Here is a 21,862-nt window from a genome sequence, read left to right on the forward strand (position 1 = left end):
ATCAGAGCACAGCTCTGTAGTCATCAGTGAAATTATATCAACTTTTTAAATCTTCCTCCCTTTTTTTTTATTACACGTGTAATTAATTTGAATATGAAAGGAAAAAAGAGAAAGAGAGAAAAGGAAGAAATTCAAGAAAAATGGAAAAACACTGAAATTTGTTCGCAAACGGATATCGAATCAAACGATTTTCATCCCCTGGATGAAACCTCGATGAAACACTTCTCTTTACCTCGTCAAAAGAGAAGAGGCTCTCTATTCGATCGAGACACGCTCGCCGCCTGTATAACAGTTTGTTTTCTACACGTGATACGTGTAATACGGGTTCTAAAGCGCCTCGTCTGTACAGTGTATCGTGTTACAAGGGGTAATTGAAGAACGATATGCATATACGTTGTACGAGATGTGCACGCGTGGGCATTGTCATTATCGCAGCTACACAGTACATTAGAGTGTTTCATGTCGATATAATATATCACATTACTACTGTAAACTGTTCAGGGGTGTGGCTCCAATGGTCACCACAGGATACCCCGATACGCACGGGTATATCGTTTACTACGATTCTACAATCTCTCCTATATCCGTCACAATTGTCTATCGATAGAGAATCGTTCAGTTGGACGCATGAATACTCAGTTAATACTCTTTGACTCGTGCTGCTATCGTGACTCACTACGCGGACGACTATACGACTATTAAACCTAATTCTCGACGACCAAATGTTGCCTACGCTGGTTTCAACAGAAGAAAATCACTCTATTAATCTCGAGGATGATCCCCCCTTCCTCCGTGACATTCGATCGAATATATTTCGATCTAATCGATCTTGTCCTTAAATAAATTTTTCTAACGAGTTTTGAAAAAAAAAAAAAAAAAGAAAAAGAGAAAAATATTGGAAAAATTCTAGTTTTTACCAATATTTACTTAACAACGTTTACTTTACCAAATATATCAAGAGATTTCTTCGATGGAAATCCGCAAGTAAAATTCGAAATCGCTTAACGATTTCTATTCCCGCAACTCGGGTTTGCGATTGTGGGTCGATTGGCTCGTTCGATGAGCCTCCTCTCCTCGCCGGGGTCACTGCGTCCGTTCGTCAATTCGCGACAAACTATCCTTGCATAATTTCTAAAAAAAAAAACATTCCGATCTCTATCTTTAGAAAGGAAAGGGGAGGGGAAAAAAGAAAAAGAAGAAGAGGAAGAAGAAAAGCTCATCATCAACTCTTACTCATTCGACGAACAAATAAATCCTTTTAAAGACGCGTTTACACGTCTGCGCGGACGATTATTTCCAACTCCGAGTATCGAGTATTTCCCATTATCTTCGCTTCAGCACAGGTGTAAATTACTGGAATCTCTCGTAACTTTGCTCGGCCGCTTAGTCGGTTTAATTAGTGCTTCATACGGGAATATTAAATAAAGCGGTGTTCAAGATTCTCTTAGTCCGTCGCCGACACTAATTCACGAGTATTTCCGTTCCGTGTTAACGTTAATCTCGTTAAACCCGACACATTCTTGCCGCACGAAGTCGCGATAAACGGGCTTCTTCTCGCGATTCGACGTGCGAATTCGACGTGAAACGGATAAACGCGAAACAAGAAACGCTGCCTAACGAAACAAGAGAAAACAAGAAACGATTATCGACCGAATCGACGACGCCCTCGGATCGTCTCTACCATCCGTCTCTTGGTAATGTACAGGATGGAGGTGTCTGTAGGAATTAAAAAAAATAAGGATATTAATGGTTGCTTGAGAACGAGGGGCGAGGTTTGAAACAGAAGAGAGAAGAGGGAGGGGGGGGGGATAGATCCGGCAAGGGAAAGATAAGAATATCTCTAATTGCACAGGTCTTCTCCTCGTCGGTCTGTTAATTCACTCGATTAATTATGCAATCGCGATGAAAAACGGCGGAGAGTGGCCGAGGATGTATACGAATTACAACGAGAATCGCGAAATAAATTAATCGGCGGTGCGTGTCGGAGTGATAAGCTTGTTGGCTTAAATGTTGCAACGCTCGCTCGACGTTGGACGTGTTAATTTCGCGATTCGAAATTCTTATCCGTCGAAGAATTTTTTTTTATATTTTTTTTTTCAATTTTCACGATTCACGATTCACGGCGAACGGTGGAGATTAGATTATATTTAAATTATTGTAAATCGAGAGAATGAGATTGATCGAGGATGTTCGATTAATTTAGATGAGAGACTGTCAGGATCGATTAAAGAGAGATTAGCGAAAAAAAAAAAGAAACAACAACAAAGGAGGATCGTAGATTTCTCACGCACGATATCGCGCGCGATGTTAATCGTTGCTCAGACGCACGTTCTTTGCATATAAAACACGAGCAAAAAGAAAAAAAAAAGTATATTTATATATTGTTATTAATAGAAACTATTAATAGAAGTAATTAAAAAAAAAAAAAAAGAAAGAAAAGTTTAGCATTCCTCGGCTGGGAAGGGAAAAAACTTATAGGATAATAAAGGAAGAGGGAAGGGGAAGATTGATCGAATTACGATCATTTCAACTAACTATGTTATCATTTTTCCGTTCCGGAATAAATATTGTTACATATTACGTAAGTTTTTTATAACACGGCCTACGTAACCGCAAATAAATTGCCAGGAAAGTCCGACAACCGAGTCCGATAACGATGGAAATGTCACGTGAGCTTTAATGAATGCTAAAAATAGACGTCGTTATTTTTACGCACAACGCGATCCGCGACAAAATAAAAAAAAAAAAAAAAAAAAAAACATGTCGTTGCATCACATCGATACGATACCGCGAGTTGAATTAATCGATACCCCATTAATCGATCCGTTTTATGCTCGAATCCGGCGACGATCGACGGCCGTGTCCTCTTCGCGGAAGAGAGAGAGAGAGAGAGAGAGAGAGATTCGCGACAATCGAGAGAGAAACGAGAGGGATTATATTATATATACCGGGTTAACAAGTTGGCAACTACGGACCTGGAGGCGAGTGGTTGGAGCAGGATGCGGGACGTGGGGGGGTTGGACGGGTAGAAGACATAGTAGAAATTTTTGTTTCGCCGTTAGCATAAACGATCGGTTTAATGAACCGGCCTATCGTTCCACCATCTTGCTCTCGCCCAGGTATGGGAGCAAATAGAAAATTTCAGCATCAAAAATTTATGCTAACGGCCATTGATGAGGGGGAGGAGGAGAAGTAGGAGGAGAGAGATCACGTCCAAAAAGTGAAGAGTCTAAAAATCTGATGCAAAACAAATTTGACGACGCACGGCTTCGTTCGGCTTATCGTTCAACGACCTCGTCCCGGAGACTGGCCAGAGTCGATTTAATAATTTACACGCAAAATTTATGTCTCCTATTATGACAGCTATTAATGGGATCACGATTCATCGCGTAATGAACTCACGAGTTCAAAAGTTTGAATACGAAATATATTCTCTTCTCAGGAGGAGGTTATCCGGCGCAAAAATTTATATTACATTTATTATGTTAATAAAGCTGTTGATGGGATCACGTTCGACGCGCAATTATTCGTGTTTTCAAAAATATGAAAGCAAAACGTTCACCGGCCTAAATTAATTCCTCTTACAAAGATACAAAAGATTTAAAATGAAACCTTCGAGTAAACCGCAGAATGAAAATTTATGCTAGTGGCTATTAATAGAATCCACGTTCAGCGTACAGTAATTATTCGCGATTCCAAAAATGTAATGTTTACCGGCCTGCATCGATCGGTTTGCACGATCTCGTTCTCAAAGATTAACAAAGCGGAGTTAAAATTCAGCACGAAATTTATATCATCGACAGAGAGCTATTGATAGGATCACGTTCAGTATGTAATTATTTCATGAATCGAAAAGTCCGGCGCAAAAAGTTCGCCTCACCGGTCTATCGAGCTTGGCCAGCTTGACGACCGAGACGAAAAAAATCCGCATGTAGCACAAAATTTATGCTACGCTTACCAACGACTAGCGATGGGATCGAGTCCACTATGTAATTACTGACGAGTTCAATTAAAATCCAATGCAAAAAATTTACTTTATGGGATTCGATTACTACTCATAAGAGTTCGTCTCGTGTTTTCAATTTTTTTTTTTTCTTTTTTTTTTTCTGCGCGCCTATACAATCTGGTTTCGAATTTTAAGAATAGAGTACTTGTCAACCTGTTCGAGGATGTGGATAATTTTCATCCTTTTAACATTGATGTATTCGATGCGTTCCCTTTCAACAATTTAATCACGAGAAGAAAACAGGAAGCTAATCAAAATGAATTTATCGACCTCTCCTCTAATCTTCGCTCAAAGAGTGAATCGTTTTATTAAACGTGTTTACTCACGTTTATCAAAGTATTTGTAAACAGTTGTAAATCGAATCGTTCCTTCTTAAAAATTATCTCGCGTCGCGTAACTTTTTTTCAAAATTTTTCGAGTTCGAGTAGAGTCTATCCATCGCTCGCAATTTCATCCCATCGCTATCGACCATCGACTTTTCCCCGAAAGGAATCAGATTTGCCACGCGGTATCGCGATGATCTGGAAAATCGCGAGGTGTGAAAAATCGCGATGTGAAGTATTTTCCTCTCCTCCGACGAATATAATCGTTAAAAATAGTTACAAATGAGTTTCAGTGGGAATTAACGATTGGCTTTCGTCCGACACGTGAACTTTGCTCGATGGAAAGTACAGTCGCGGCAAAGATCGCCAACGATCACTATCAATTGTGTATAAAATTGTGTATAGATGAGGGAGGGGAAAAATAAATAAATAAATAAATAAATGTTAAATCGATTCGTTTATACGTATATAATATTTGATAGAATAATTCGAATGAATGAATGAGCATATATGAATAACATATATGTCGTATTGAAGTTATAATAGATGCGAAGTCATAAACATGCGAATTAATTTTCTCATCGTATAATAATATTGTTTCTTTCGGAATATAAAGCGTTCGTTATATTAATAGAAGTTGATTTATTCTTTCTATCATTCATATTTCTTCTTTTTTTAAATAGTGTCACATGATTCTAATGTGAACATATCGTTATAAACGCTATTTCAATATGTTTACGATATTATCTCCAAGAAGTTTTATGATCATTTGATTTATGTACGATCATTGTCTTGTTGGAAAACATCTATTTCTTGCTGTTTACGCAAAATACTAAACGGATTAGTTCTTAAATATTTCAATACATTTAACGGTTATTTATAACGATAATTAAACGATCGTCTCTTTTCTAACTCGTCTCCTTTTCAAAAATTCACCACTTTTTCCAAAAACGTACTACAAACGATTATTGCTAAAAAAAAAAAAAAGAAAAAAATTCCCGAAATATCTTTCAAGAAACTCACCGATTGATCTTCCCAAAAAAATGTTTCTCCGTATATTTTTTATTATTATTATTATTTTTTTTTTTCAACGCGAGATTAACGCTTATTTCTCGACCCGACTGTAAGCTATATAAGCATCGAATGCACGTGGCGATCATGCGCGGATCAACGTGTTTGTTCTCAATGCAGAAAGCGGATTGGGATCGTTTTAGAAATTCGGTCTCGTCCGAACCTCTGGAATTGAGATTCGGTTTGCACGATGCTCGTCGTGTCACTTCCGAGACAAAGGAACGATTCGATATTTGGACGATGCGTATACGCGCGGAACGGTTGGCAATGCTTTTGGCTCACCGCCAAAACATCCAACAATCGTAAGGGAAAACGGTGTTCAATTCTGGTGTTATTCGTTAACACCGTTGTGCCGTACATCCACGCTCACGTGGTATCGATTTATTTACAGCCGAGGAGACATTGGACGGCGGCGATTGTCTTCGATTCGAGTGTCAGACTAAACATCGAACTTCTTCCGTGCTTAAAAGAACGCGACGCTGACTGAATAATCATCGAGCAACGGTGGACGGACACTGTTTATCGGTTTTCGGCGATTACGCGAAAATTATCTTCGCGGTGACTCAGTTTTTATAAAAAAAAAAAAAAAAAAAAAAAAGAAAGGAAAAAAATGATTGTTTGCAAGTTCGAAAAAAAATTACGCTCGATTATGAAACGGACGATTTATTGTATCGTTTGACCATTGAAAGTGACTGTAGTCGGCTAATGTTGAAGGTCGAAGTCGCAAAAAAGTCGCTAAGGAAAAATTATAAAAAATAGCTTAGTATGGATAGCAATTAATTTGTAATTTGATCGATCGAGTTCTTATTATTCTTCTCGCGACGTAAGAAAAAAGACTCTATCGAGAAATCAAAAAGCACGAAGCGAAAAAGCACGTTCGAAAAGATTATGCGCGAAAGAAAATTTGAACAGAATCCAATCCAATATATTTTCCCTAAATATTAGAACACGATATAATGAATATCGTAAGATAATGCAACGTCGTTTCCTTCATCGATTAATAATAACTATTAAAATAAAAAAATACGTTCGCTATTATACGTACGAACTTATTTACAATCTAATTTCATCCAAAGAAAAATAAAAATTCTCGAACGATATTTCCATCAGATTTCTCTCTCTCTTCTAAAAAAAAGAAAAAAATAAATCATCCACCTTCAAGAGCGCGTAAACGACAAATTCATCCGTGTAACATATGCTCGACCGAGCCAAATGGTACTGATTTATCATCCCATCCTCCTCGTACGTCTTCCAATCCAATCTCCCCTCGCTCGCCAAACTCGTCTAAACGTCAATATCGTAACTTTCTTCGGCCTAGCGCCGCGGATCCATAACTCCGCCGCCGATAAATCGTAAACCGGATTTAATCGTTCCCGTTATCGAAAAGGCGAAAACGGTTGTAAAACGGACGATGAGTCAAAGTAAAATTCAGTTTACACAGTGGGAAAACGGCGAAGTGATTTAGACTTAGAGCGTATCTAAACGGAAGCGGGCGTAAACATTTCGTATGTACAGCGAGAAATAGTTGGCCCCGGGCCATACACACAACCGGGTATCCCCTCCTCCCCCTCCTCCACCACCTTGTATTTTCTTTAATTCTTTACTCAGGATACACGGCTGTAACGACCTACTTGCGCGGATGTTGCGCGGAATCGCACGCACGCGGACGTTTTCGTTTTTTTGGCCGCGCAGCGCTGCTTAGCTGGCACGCGTCCAAACACCGCAGCGCTCCGTAAATTCCCCCGATTCAACGCGACCCGGAATCACTCGAGTCGAGTCGTTTTAGAGGCGCGTAATAAGAGGCGGCTTCTCGTCATGGAGAAACGAAAGTTGGCGGAGATCCTGCTGTTCTTTCTCTCTGCTCGAACTTAGAGGTTGATTCACTCTGTTTTGCCGTGGATAGAGGATTCGAACGCGAACGGTTTCCGGGGCGAATGAAACTGGTTGGAACCAACTCGATTGGGTTTGGTCAACTTGGAGTGTAATAATATAAAGTGATTCATGGATGACAGATGTGAATCGATGATTGAAGGAATCGGTCGGTTGTAAAGAGATGGGTTTATTGAGTGTTGAATGGAATATTTTTTTTAGTCCAATTTCTGTAATTGATATCTATAATTGTAATTAATTATTTATAAAACCGGTTTGCAGAATCGTTTATCGTTTCGAGTTGAATTTCGTTCTTGAATCTTTTCAAAAAAGAGGAGGTTTTCATTTTTGTAGACAAATATTTTTACTATATTTGATTGCTACAAGGATGAACTTGATCATGAAATAAATATTTTATAATTCGTTGAGATATTGACGGATACAAATGATCCACAGAGATTGTTCGTGAAAGATGAGAGGGAAAAATATTTCGTTTCGTATCGTAAATTTGAAAAAAAAGAAAAAAGAATTAAACGAAATTGATTCTCTTCGTCTCTTGAAAGATGATTCTGTACGCTTACTTTTTTCAGACCGGCAATATCGTGTTTTGCTATCAATGAAACTTCTGATAAACTTAAAATCCTTCTTCTTCTTCTTCTTCTTCTTCTTCTTCTTCTTTTTTTTGAATGCAGACGAAGTTTCGTTCGTTAATCTCCGCAGACGAAATAACAACCGGAGATAATAAAAAGTTTTTCTATCAGGAGTAAAAAGTATCGGGTCAAGCCGTAAATAATAATACTATTATAAAAGCTATTATTATTTTCATATTGAAATTGAACTTCTAAAACGATATTATGTACATATTTATGAGATGATGTAATATTTATAAGTGAATCGCGGATGCTTGTGCAAAATCAATTTTTTTCTTCATTTTTTTTTTTTTTTTTATAAGAGACTACTGATAAGTATGAAAATCTTGAATAAAAATACTTTCGTCTTATCTACCAAATATGTTGTAATATTTTACTTTCGATACGTTCTTATTTCTGCATTTCTTCCATCCTTGTACACTTTTGCATATTTAAAACACTCGCTCGGTTCACCATTTGCATCTCGACTTATCGACACGAGTGCTTGAAAACGATATTAAATTAATCGAAATATCGTTATTTCAAATAAAATTCTAATCATATCTGTGAAATTTCTGTGAAACGTGATTCAACGTGCCAAGTGCTTCTCCAATATAAATATCTAACGATAGTTTCCTTTAGGCTACTTTAGATTTAGATAAAAATTGTAATTATATATTAAAATTCGATAAAAATCTTCGAATACAATTTCTTCTTCAATAGCATCTACTGTAATTAAAAAATTTCTTTTAGTTAACTAGACGTGATAATTTCAAAAAAGTTTTAAATCACAAACGATCTAAATTACGAATCTAAAACGTTCAGAAAATTTCTTTTTAAATATAACATCACAATTTTAATAACTAACCAATCTAATCCTGAACAGACACGAAATATCGACATCGATCCGCAACACGATAGGAAACGTTGGTACAAAACAGAAGAAGGAAAATCATGTCGCACAACAAACAATTGCGCGTAGCAAGGAAACCACGATCTAAATATGTCATTTTCTCAAACGGATCGGATAACAGCGGAAGCGAGTTAACAGTGTCTTGTAATTGGATTAAAACACGTGTACAGTGTAAGGCAGTGGTGAGTGTGAGAGGCAGATTGACGAATATGATTAAACATGGACAGTGATCGTGAGCACGGTGACGTGGCGATCGGGTCGAATACTTTTTTCCTGATTAATTACCAGCTGATTTCATCGAATGGACGGATGGAACAAGAGCGGCCGACAGATGGATCGCGGGCTCTAACGTCGAATTGATTGACAGTACAGAGAGATAACACGCTACCTACTTGGAATCGGCTCTTGCGATAACTGGAAAAATCTATTAATAGAGCTTCGATAGCTGCTCTCTTCCTTCGAACCTTCCTTCGATCAACCGTCTGTCGAATGTACCTGTATCGTACAACTGTATACTTGAAGCTCCAACAGGGAAGGATAGAGGCGAGATTTATCGGAAAAATCAAAGTCATCCGTTTATTAATTTTTCTCTCTTGATTATTCGGTCGATGAAAATATAGATAAGCGCGATTAAGATTGTGAACAATTTTTGAAGAGTAAGATGACTTTTCGGCTACTTTAGGATATTCTATTCTGGAAAATTTCGAGTGTATTTGATTCGAATTGGTATATCTAGTTCGTATCGATCGAAAGAGGTGGAAATAGAATATGGAAGATATATTACGTAGAAAACTAAAGAGGCTTCAAAATTAACAGCAAATTTTTGAATAGTCAAAAAATGTTACGCGTTAAAATTAAAATTGTACAAAGTCTGAATTAAAAATAAATAAAAATAAATAAATGAATAAATTCACCAGATATAATCGAATAATCGCAAAATAATTAAGAAACGTTAAGAATTATTTCTGGGATCGCGTATCCACAGGTTAAAGGATAAGAGAAAGTAGATATTTCGCGAAAACTCTGCTCGAAGTGAAATTCGCGTCCCGACGACAACGAGTGAATCGCTGAAGATTTCCATTCATCCGATTGTTCGCAATGGAATAGAAGACGTGAGACGCGTTCACGATTTCGTTTCGCGGTTATAATTTATAGTGATTTACAAGGATTTTCCAGCGCTAAGAATAAGCATACGTGTATTCAGAAATACGATATAGTCACCGCAAGCATCGGATCTCAATTTTATCGAGCCGCGAGCGGGATGAATTTCACTTAGAAATTAGAGAATCGAACTCTGAAAACGAGAAAAAAGAAACAAAAAAAAAAAAAAAAAAAAAAAATCACCTTGAATCTCAAACACGAGTGGAGCCCAATTCTTCTAACTCGTTTCCTCTGCACACTTCGCTTCAATGTATATGTATATAATATTATAAAACTCGTGTATACGAAATGATCGATTGGTCGTTATCAATGGAATGTAAACGCAAGCTGAACAAGTTCTCGTGTATCGCTCCACGTGTTTAAAAATAGGCCATCGTATCAGAAATCCACGAGATGAAAGAACAAAGGGAAAAAAAAAAAAAAAAAAAAAAAAAAAAAAAAAAAAAAAAAAGAAAAAAAAAAAAAAAAAAAAAAAAAAAAAAAAAAAAAAAAAAAAAGAAAGAAAAAAAAAGGAAAAAAAAAAAGAAAAAAAACGAAAGAAAAGTATACAAGAAGGAACGACACAAAGAACGAGATTTTACGATGATCGGTGGTTTTGACAGCGGTCAACAGAGAAAAACGATAGCGGGGGCTCATAGATACAATTTTATCATCGACGGCGAAGCGTACACGGTGACGTATGGTGGCCGATCCAATGCCGTTTTCACCGCTGCCGCATTATTTTTTTCCCCCTTTTCCTCGAGCCACCCGCTCCCCTCCTCTTAAGCAAGATCTCTAACTACTGTTCCTCGTACCGATGCAGTGTATCGCGTTACCGCGATCGGCCTGTGTAACTTTATAACACGGCGAGACACTATTTCCCTCTTTCCAGTCATAGACCGCAATGTTATTACTACCGAACTACCGAGCAAACACATTATTTCGCAGTTTCCACGCCGGATTTAACGGTGATGAGCGTACGTAGATAGGGGGATGTTTATTTTTTAATTCAAATAATTCTTGATTAATTGATTCGTGTATCGATGAAACGATTCTATTTCTATTTGTTTATTAAAGACTTTTAATAGAGGTGTAAAGGATAGATGTAGATTTTTCCATTTAAAATTATTTTCTCTTGTAAATCGGTCGAACGTGTAAACGTTGTACGCGGAATTTCAAATTGTCCAAAGCGCTACTGTTGCACAAATGCTGGTTGCAGCTCAATCCGCTTTCTACAAGAGACTACAACGAAATTGCAGAACGATTACGATTACAACACTCGACTGTTTAGAATAATCATATTATCAACATTGGTGCTCGAGCTTCGTAAGACTATTATCATTTTTTTTTTTCTTTTCCCCCCTTTCAAGTTTTTCTTACGATAAATATCACCGGCGAAACTCACGTGGCCGGGAACGTGATAAAAAAAAAAAAAAAAAAGTCGAATGTTAGACTCGTTATGTCGTTACGGCAATCGCGAAACGCATTCGTGACTACGCCAATTACGCCATTCTAGACGAAAGGTTACGGTCAAACGAACTTCTAAGGTGATCGAACTCTTCCAAATATTCTCGATTTCTACGATCGACGCGTTGAGCAGCCTGAAGACTTGGCTTTTCTGCGATCGATCGAAAATCGTAAAACGCAATTGCAATTACGTTATTACATAGAAAAGTTACGACAAGAAAAGAGGATCCAAAGGATGATCGAACACTGCCGATCAATCGAGGCACACCTCGATTCCTGCGATCAATGCGAACATGTTATAAATAAATAACGAAACGCAATCGTGGCCGTGATCGAAGACGAACGAGAGGTGATCGAAAGGTGATCGAACTGTTCCGATCAATCGATCGAAATACACCTCGATTTCCATCGACCCATCGGTGAACAGTCGAAAAGCGCGAAATAAATCGCGAAACGCGTGTTTTCGCGCAATCACCGCCGCCAACGAGGCTCGTGTGGTAGGCTCGTTGCGACGAAGGGCACCGCCGGCGATAAAACCAGTCACGAACATTGTACGCGGGGAAAACATACGACAGCTACTTCTGCAGAATTCTGTCGCGCGCAGTTGCGGGCGTCGCGCGCGCTCCAACGCTCGCACGCGTGTGCGTGCATTACACGGAAGCGTGGAACAATGCGGTGCCATTGATGGTGAAAAGAAGAAGCGGTTGAATCACCCGCCGTCACCGCCCGCTTTGGATTCTACAGGTTCGTCCAAAGAGGGAAGAAGGTTTATTGAACGCGATATTATATTATCGAGCGGATCGATTCGTTTTCTTCCCGGTTTCTATCCCCGCCGCTGGGGCCGAGGCGCGATAAATTCTCTCTTTCGCCTCGAACCGTCCCGCTCGAAGATTAGATAGTTCCGTTTCACGGATGCTACGAGCATGTTAGAAGATTAGTAGGTTTCCAGGCGCATAATTGCAGCCACGGAGAAGGCGTTAACCCTGTGGAATCGTAACCGATACCACGAGGAGGATACGAATTTATAGGAACGTCAGCTTGTAATTACGCCTCGGTAAACGCGTGGATTGGGGAGGGGAGAAAAGAGAGAAAGGGAGAAAGGAATTTTATCGAATTATAACGATTTGTAACACGAGCGACACAAATATATACACGTTATTGCCAATAACACCTGGATCCTTTCATATTATTATTAATTAATAATTAATATTAATTGCTCTCGAGACCTGTATTTTTTAACTGAGATTCTTTCGATACGATATATATATATATATTCACACGAGATCGAGAGCAACTCTCGAGAATTTTATTCTCGAATGAATTCGCAAGTTATCATTATCGTACTTCCCCCACCCCAACCAACAAATCCCTCTTCGAGCATCCAAATTTTACTTTCTCCTACAACGATTCTAGGGAGAGAGGAAGAAGAAGGAACGGTTTTTAACTGCAAGATAAACAAAATTCGCGGCGATTAACTGCAATAACATGCGGCTTCCGTCGCATGCCTCCACCCCTGTTTGCATCCGAGTATCAGCCTCGTTCGTTCTCCGCGCCAGGGATCCGCGTCTGTTGCGCTCGCTTGTTGCACGCACCAATACATATATAACGATCGCGCGAGTTACCGAGCGTTGAAGTGCGCTCGTCTCGAAGCGAGCACGCGGAGAGAGCGAACGGGCGTGTTTGCGGTTCCATGGCGGACGTGGACCGAGATAACACGTTAAAATAGTACGCCAACAAACGATAACACGCATTTAGAATATCTGCCGCAGTGTCGTTCCTCGCCGCGATATTGAATCGCGCGCCTCTCTATAATTGCAACGATTCAAACGGCTAACACCATTCTTCGTCCTCATCCTCGTCGTTGTCATCGACACGTTTTAGATAGACCGAGGACGAAGAGAGAGAGAGACAGAGAGAGAGAGAGAGAGACAGAGAGAGACAAAGAGAGAGAGAGAGAGAGAGAGAGAGAGAAAGAGACAGAGAGAGAGAGAGAGAGAGAGAGAGAGAGAGAGAGAAGACCGTACGTCTATCGTGTTGCCACGATAACGACGAAGTACGAGTTTTCATTCTGTGTTTCAATCGAGGTTGTTTACACAGATTGATTGGAAAACCGTTTTCAACCCTTTGTACACGCTACGATTGTACAGGAATTATCGTCGCGATAACGAATTTTTCGGTAAAAATTTTATCGCGAATAGCTATATAATTGCGCGAGGAATATTTTAAGCGATGCGATATCTCTACAATATATTCGTCGCTTAAGGGTTAAACTTACGACGGGTTAAGCCAAACACTTCCTGCCGAAGCTCAACAAGATTACTTATTTGTATTTCCAAGATATTTGCAAATATGAAGTTTTCACGAGTGTTTACACGGTTTAAACACGAGAAAGTCGCATGATACTAGAAAAAAAACTCGAGAGTTTCGAAAGATGATATAATCTTATATAATTGATCTTACCTAAGCAACATGGCAGAGTGACTTTAGGGAGAAGATCGTTGATGCTTGAACGCTATATTGCGAGCATGCTGCTGCCAATCAGTACTGTTCGCACTTTCAGCCTGAACTTCTGACAGCCACCTGGAAAAATATTAAGCGTTACATTATTCTTTATTCCTTTTTTTTTTTTTTTTTTTTTTTTTTTNTTTTTGTGAAATAATTGAACGAAGAAAGAAGAAAGAATCGATGCGAATTTTCAAGTAGATTTCTTTTTTTTTTTTTTTTTGATTTAAATTTAAATCTAAATCCGACGACAAATTTTCTTTCCTTTTTAAAATGAATAAATAATATATTTTTTGAAAGCGAACGACTCACGCGAAGCGAAGTTACGCTAAGAGAGAAATATATTTAACTATGTTACAAAACGAGGAAATTGAATAATTACGTTGCGTGTACTGAATAATCCACGGAAGGAGGATCGAGTGTACGATCAAGAAACTCGTCACAGACTGTCATAAGAACCGTGCTACTCAAGTAAGCGGAACACGCAACGAAGTTTACAGCGGGTACAACCGATATGGTAATTTCTTAATTATCGATCGAATACCATTCTTAATTATCTCTACCATTCTCCAACACACTATTTGTTAAAAATATAATACTTTTCTTGAATCCAATTCCTTGGATTCTCGAGAGCTCGCGTATGGAAATACACATATACGCGATAAACAAATGGATCTCTCGAATAGGTATCTGGAAAAAAGCGAATTCCGATCGAATTCCTGGTCACGTACTTATCTCTAATACAGTTATAAGAAGCAATATCGCTCGGACCCGAGTAAGAGCATTAGCTATTCATCCATAACTTCGGCCTACAAATTCCTCTAACCATTCCACGAATTGTCGATCAACAAAGCGCAAAAAGCACGTAGCCGATCTACGTTCCGGAACTGTTCGATTGCTTCGAACGTGTGGAACGCGCAATTCTTGCTTGCGCGTTCTAGATGGAAACACACACACACACACACCTGCCTGGCACGTGTCACGTTCATTTAAGAACGGTCATGTTGACGAGTTGCTCGTAAATGTAATCACGTCAATTAAAGCAACACTCACGGATTTCTAATCGGCCGACCCATGCGTGCCGGATTATGTCACCTGTTGGCACGCGGACGATTTTAATCGATTGATTCACGCAAACGCGGCCAAAGTCGATCCCGCATCTCATCGGTTTTATCCCATTATCCCATTTTTCATCCGCCTCTCCCTTTTCCTCCCACTCCCTCTTTCTCTCGCTCTCACGCACACTTTATGCAACACCGCGAACGAGGATCGTGTATTAATTACAGCGGCAACGGCGGGCAGCTGCGTCGCTCCACGCGGCCATGAGAAAAAGTTGCATTCGAATGGATCTTCGATCTACACGTGGATCAAACGGAGGATTTATCTCGGATTCGTGGAACGGGTATCGTGTCGCGATACGTGATAATTCATATGTACTTCGTCTCGTATGAAAAATAGGAAATAGAGGTAGATTAAAGTAAATAACATGGATAGAGTCGATTTAACCTTCTAATTATAGCTAAGGAACGGTAAAAAGAAAGAAAAACCTGGACGGGCCGGGTCCGAGTGTTATTTAGAAATAATAAATCAAGGTACGCTTTTTCTCCTTTGTTCTGTAGATGGAAAGTATTCTTTTCGAATCTCTACCTACGAACGCGTTCAAGCACGTTCTTTTCTTAAATATGCTATTCTGGATGTTCCCAATATTCACGAAATACAAAAATTGGAACGCGTGCTTCAAAGAAGCGTTTCAAAGAAGAGTCGACGAGAAGGGTCTCCCAACCCTCCCCCCCGAGCTCTTTGATCCCGAAAGAAATCGAATATCAAGTCGCGACGAGGAGGAAACACCTACATGGGAAAGGTATAGAACGTAGGTGATTTCTGGCACACGATGCGGTGCATCGAATAAGAAAGACGAGGCAGAGTCCAGATATAGACCTGCTGTAGGTAATAGTTCGGTAAGTGGTAGTGGTAGCGCGAGCAGTAGGACCGGTAGGTTTGGTTTACTTCAAGTTCGTTGCGGGCAGCCGGTTCGCCACTTTTCTTCTTCGTCTCTTTTCCTTTTTTTTTCTCCGTTATATTTTTCTCCTTTTTTCCTCTCCTTCCTTTCTTCTGCTATTTCCTTCTCGTTCATGATCTCCTACCGACTTTATCGTCCACCCTTTCCCTTTTCCTTTTGCTTTCCATCTGGCATTCCTGTCGTCCATTTTATTCCTCTTCTTTGGAAGGTGTTTAAGAGATGTCTTTTTTAACGCGGGATCCAGATGTAACAAGAAATGTATCGGTTAAAATCAGTTTCTTTGATATTGTACATGCGATAATATCACAAACAAATTGCGTAGTTGGCTTCCGTGAAATATTAGAGGTGTTCTGCCGTTATTGGTAGCCTCTCTTCTTCGTTTCACGAACGCAGAATGGGACAAGGGAGGAAGAGACAGAGGGGAGGGTAGAATTGCTCGTCAGACGCAGAATGATGGGAACGGAAAGAAAATCTCGAAGAACCTCTTTGTAGATACCGACGACTTTGATAGAGGCGTGTCCACGTCGACAACCTACCATTAGGATGAATAAGCATATCTTTATGAGATCTGAACAAACCGCAAGTCCCTTCTCGTATTGATTACGTTCTTACCTCTTAAATAATCTATAAATGTTGTAAACTTTGTGTTCCGGAAAGAGATTAGAATTTGTTCGATTGATCGACAAGTGTCACCGATGAAAGTGCAAATTTGAATTCGTAACTTTTGTTGGCACATTCTTCTGATATTAAATACAAATTGTTAAGATTGCGTATGTTAATGCACTTTGAAGTATGAGACATTTCACCTTTGGAACGATAGACAATATTCAGGACTGTTAGGATGTCTCGGCAGTTAGAATTAACTAGAAGCGTACGTTGCATAATGCGCAATAAAAATACACGCTATTATTACCTTAGTTAATTGCCGCATTATCGTACTACCTTGTAACATTAATTTCCATTTTTAGTACGCTCACTTTTGTTGCCCAATTATGTTACCAAACACCGTAATCATCAGCATTTCATTATCCGAGTAAAAAGTAAACTGGTTCCAAGGCATGTCTCAAAAATAGATGTATGCGCATGCTCCTGCGCAAGTGCAGAAAAAGATCATAGAAATCAAAGAATATGGAGACTGACACACGTTTCTGGTCGAGTATCAATTGTAACCGTGTTTCACCGAAGTAATAAGAAACTCTATCTGTCGGAATCTCCATTGCCGGGACAATATCCATTATTATATTACATCATTGCGTAATCGACGTTTACGGTTTTATGGGACTGGCCTCGCGCGCACACTGCCCGCGCGCGTCCAGCAAACTCGAGGAATCGGAATCGTTCGGTTAGTTCCGTGAACGTTCGGATTCCGCCGATCGCACTGGCAGACATGCTGGCAGCATCTGGATTTCCCGGTATTCGTGCAAGTTAAATGGTATATACGTGAAAGGAAAGAAAAGTATGTTCAACGTGCGTAGCCAATCATCACGGATTATCTATCATGGTATCTTTTTATATTTTACTTTTTATATCGTGCGGTAATTCAATTCTAAAAGTGATTTGATCTTTCTCTTTTTTTAGGTTATATTTTATTTCAATGTATTCGATTACTTATTATTTGAATTATTATTACTAGATTTTAACGAATTATTCAATGTTTTAATGGCCTTATTCATTTTTGGAAGTCGAAAAGATAGAAAAGATTCAAAATAACGAATTGTCAAAATTTCTTTCGCAGGTTTGTCCAAGATTGATAGGAAAAGCCCCGATGGCAAGGGAAGTATGGACACGGGGTTAAGCCCGTTTCGCATGGAACTGGTTCTAACGGAGTTTTATGTGGCTCGCGGTGGACCAGTTTTGCGGCCGTCAATGAAGTGCACTGTACACGAGTCGCGAGCGCACTTGAACGGTGAGGAGGGACGGCTGATGGTGCTGTTGCTGCTGCTGCACGCAGTGCACATTGCCCAGTACTGAGAGAACCAGTCATTGGCCGATCGGCCAATCGCGTCACGGACCAAAAGAAGACGACCGTCGGTCGCTCGTTTCGAATGGTTCGCCATGAGTCGATTCGTGCGACGATCTATCTTCTCTCCTCTCTCACTCTCGTCATTCTTCCTCGTCTTTCCTTATCGTGTATGAACTACACACATATACACATACACGTATGCGATTCTCCGCTCTCTGTCTCCACTACTCCCTCTCCCCTTCTATCATTTCCCTCTTTCTTTCTCTTCTTTTTCTCCGATCATATGTCTCTGTTTCTTTCTCTCTCTCCTCTTCCTTCTCGTCGAGCTAACTTGCTTCTTTGTCTTTCTCAATCGTACATTGCACGATCGCTCTTCTCTTTCCATTGGTCTCTCCTCATTGCAAAGTGCCGTAATATTCTCCTGCCGGAGTTATTTTCGTCGCGCTCACCCAACCAGCTCTCCCGAGGCGGCATTGCACGGGTTGTTCTCTGCGCATTGTCTCGAGGCCCCTGCTGAAGTAACTGGATTTCCAGGCTAGCGAGGCGATCGCCGCCGATACCACCGATCTTTTCACTTTGCTTTTGTCTCTCTTCTCCGGTTCTTCCCCTCTAAACTCAACATGTATCTACCCTGAGAAGTTTTCTTATCCAAATAATATCCCAATAATATCTTTCGTTCGTACGTATTTGAACGGCAAATGTTATCAAATTTATGGAAAAATCATAACATTTAATTTTTAATCCTATTATTTCTGTTTTAGTTTTAATTTCTGATTTTATCCCAAGTAATCCACGAATTAAGTAAACGATTAAAATTCACGATAAATCGCGAATCTCGCATTTTTATCAACCTTCTGAAAAACTACGTTCGTTCGATCGGCGAAAAGGAACACTCGAGAGATCGAAGCAGTCGAGAGCAGGTCGGTAAACCACAGTACCGCTTTTAGACTCGTTAAATACATCTGCAGATCGTTAATCGGAGCCTGAATGAAAGGAACATCATGATCAACCGAGACAACCGTGCTCGTAATCTCTCGTGTACACACTGCGGCCCGTACACCGTTCTCGCCAGTGTGTGCCTGGCGCACGTGCACGTGTGAGTGGCACTCGTTACTTAATGCTTACTTATGTCGGCGCATTACTCGTTAGTCATTACTCAACCACCCTTGCCGTACACAGCAGCGCTTTTGATATTCCCCGGATCACGCAAGCCGCTGAACTGAAAATTAAAGAGACCGCGCGTCGTTATAACATTGAAAAGTAACCGTGCTCGCGGAACCGAAGATATTTATTAACCACAGCAGCCCCCATGAAATTTTAGCGTTACGTTTCCAACAATATCCCGGTATTTTGTCGGCTATTTTGCATGACGACTTAATTAGAGGGAACACGAGCATCGAAGGAATTTTCACTCGGACAAAATTGCTAAACCAATGGAATTTTTCTTTCGTTTCTACGATATCCTACATATATTTTGCATAAATCTCGTTGAAACAAATTTTTCTTCGGATTCGATATGCGATTTTTCCCAGTCCATTGTATAAGGAAAACAAAGCGTCGCGATCTTACGAAATTACGTCGTGAATTTCGTTCACGGTTTACGTACCTACGTTACACACAATCAGTATAAACGAAACATGCGAATATTAAGTGACTATACCGTTGCATAACTCGTTACGAGTTCGAGTTTGATAACGATAAAATATTGTTATCACGAGGCGCTCGGTGCATGGACGATTTTTGTCATCGATATGGTATTCGAGTTCGTACGCTTCGTGTCATAAATGTGATAATTGGGCGATAAATCGAGTAACCGATTACACTTCGAAAGAACATCAATCTTATCCATCGGATCGGACAAAGGTTATGAGAAAAATGTTCGTATGCCCGCAATAAACTCGCTACTTCGAAAGATTCGCAAAAACCGTGCAATCATGATTGCTTAGGTCATCCTACGTTTTATTAATTTCCCCTGAACAGGCTGGCACAGGTCAATCGCGCAATTTCAGTGCTAGCGCCAAGCATGTAGGGCTAATTACGGCCATTAAGCACGGCGAATACTTAGCTTAACTGATTAATTAGAAAGCACGTTTTTTTCCACGCTCGAATCATGTCCGTGAGCGCGTGCGCGCGGACTCGAGTCACGTAAAACAAGATTTCAGACGAGCGAGAGATATAGGATTAATTCCTTTGCGTTTTCAGCGAGATACGAATAATCTATCTTAATTTTCCGCATTAACCGATCTTGATTTTAAGAAAATTCGATCTTATTTTACCGTATATAAGTTTTTAATCAAAATTTTTCAAATGTAAATCTGATACAACACAGATACAAGTTTATAAAATAATACGATGAAATTGACTATTCCATAAATAAATAAGGATATTAAATTGTCCGCATTAATTACAATTAGATATATTAGAGATCATGCATCTGCAATCGTTTTACTATCTCGTCTATCAAGAGAGAGAAAAAGAGAGAGAGCGAGAACAAGAAAGAAAGCGACAGAAATGTAGTGGTTTCCAACGAGATTTATTGCCGGTGCGCGCAATTTACACGCGTGTATCCTGAGCTGAAATTATGCAAAACAGTCGCGGTCTAACAAGTGGCACTTTTATCGGAAGACCCATTATAAAATATCGAGGAAATATGCAGGGCGTACTATACGCACATAGCGACGACTTGTACATACTCGCGTTACGAGCCAGATGTTATTTCACGTTTTCGTGTGAACTAAATCATTATTTCGTATTGTACGATGGACATTGACAAACAAAACAATCGAGGCTAAGCTGCTTTAATAAAGTTGTAAATAGTCTTTTTACAGGTGTCCCTCTGTTTTAATCCTACTTAAGCACAATTGTTTTTCTTTTGAATGTATTCCAGTCTCTGATCTCCAATAATACATGTCCTATTTTTCTTTCTATTCTCTAATTTGTTCTTTTTTCAATTTTGTTGTGTAAAAATGATTATTTAATTGTGTAAAAATGATTATTTAAATATAAATGTAAATTCGCGGACATTAATCAAGCGTAACGGTATCGGGACACTTAATAAGGAAAATATTGATCTGTTTCAAGGTTTCCGTTTCTAACCACATAATTATATTAAGAAAAAATCCAATTTGTTTGATGTGGAAATGCGTGTGCAGCAATAAGTTGACGTTGAACTGACAGGGCCACCTGTTTGGAAGTACTAACAATGTTGCAGTTTAACAGTGGTATAGCGGTCAACAAAGAGGTTAAGCATCGACGTTCGGAATAATTAAGTTCATTAAACGTCTCTGCTAGTACGGTCGTTCCACCGAGTTGCTTTTGAACAGCGTACGATGAAAAGCTATTGTTTGACCGCCGACAACAGCGAGCATCTCTCCTGGACAATATTTATCGTGGCAACCTTTGCTCCGTAGCTCCGAAGCGAATTTTATTTTCTCGAATTACGAGCATCCACGATGCTGCTCGAACGCGAGAAAACACGACACCGCGTTCTCATTTTCGTATCAATCGAACACGAATCTATTTGATTTTCTATGTCTAACGTTCGTTTTTATCCACATCCATCTCCTAGTGAGAAAACGTTGAACTAATCGACAAAAAGCTGGCAGCCAATCTATTTTATAATTTATATTCTATGGTATCGATAATATACGTATTTGTAAAAATTTATCAAGACCAATACACTTCGAGACGCTTCTGATTTCGTATAACGTACACATTTTTGTTAACTCTTCATAATCGTCTAAAAACGAACACAAACAGTGATAATCAAACGAACAAAATTTTTTGACGCTCGAAAGTGTATCGACGATGACTCAGCTATTTAGTTCGTTGTAGCGACGCATACTGTCGCGCCACGTGTAAAATCAAAAAAAAAAATATTAATTTTCCTGGAATTCTCTTCAACGAGAAACAAACGATAAACAAATCAATGACACTTGCGGTATACAAAAATGACCAGA

General features: G+C 39.4%; 1 protein-coding gene across 1 annotated transcript in view; it reads right to left on the reverse strand.

Annotated features, from left to right (window-relative positions):
* LOC122712230 (receptor-type guanylate cyclase Gyc76C-like) overlaps positions 1-21,862 on the reverse strand; it is a 70,352-nt gene that overhangs the window by 46,750 nt on the left and 1,740 nt on the right. The window contains exon 2 of the mRNA XM_043931698.1: positions 13,879-13,998. The gene's annotated coding sequence lies outside the window, so the exon portion shown is untranslated. The remainder of the gene's footprint in view (positions 1-13,878; positions 13,999-21,862) is intronic.

Source organism: Apis laboriosa, unplaced genomic scaffold (assembly GCF_014066325.1).
Source record: "Apis laboriosa isolate Shangri-la unplaced genomic scaffold, ASM1406632v1 scaffold1_cov151, whole genome shotgun sequence".
In the NCBI taxonomy this organism is placed as follows: Eukaryota; Metazoa; Arthropoda; class Insecta; order Hymenoptera; family Apidae; genus Apis; species Apis laboriosa.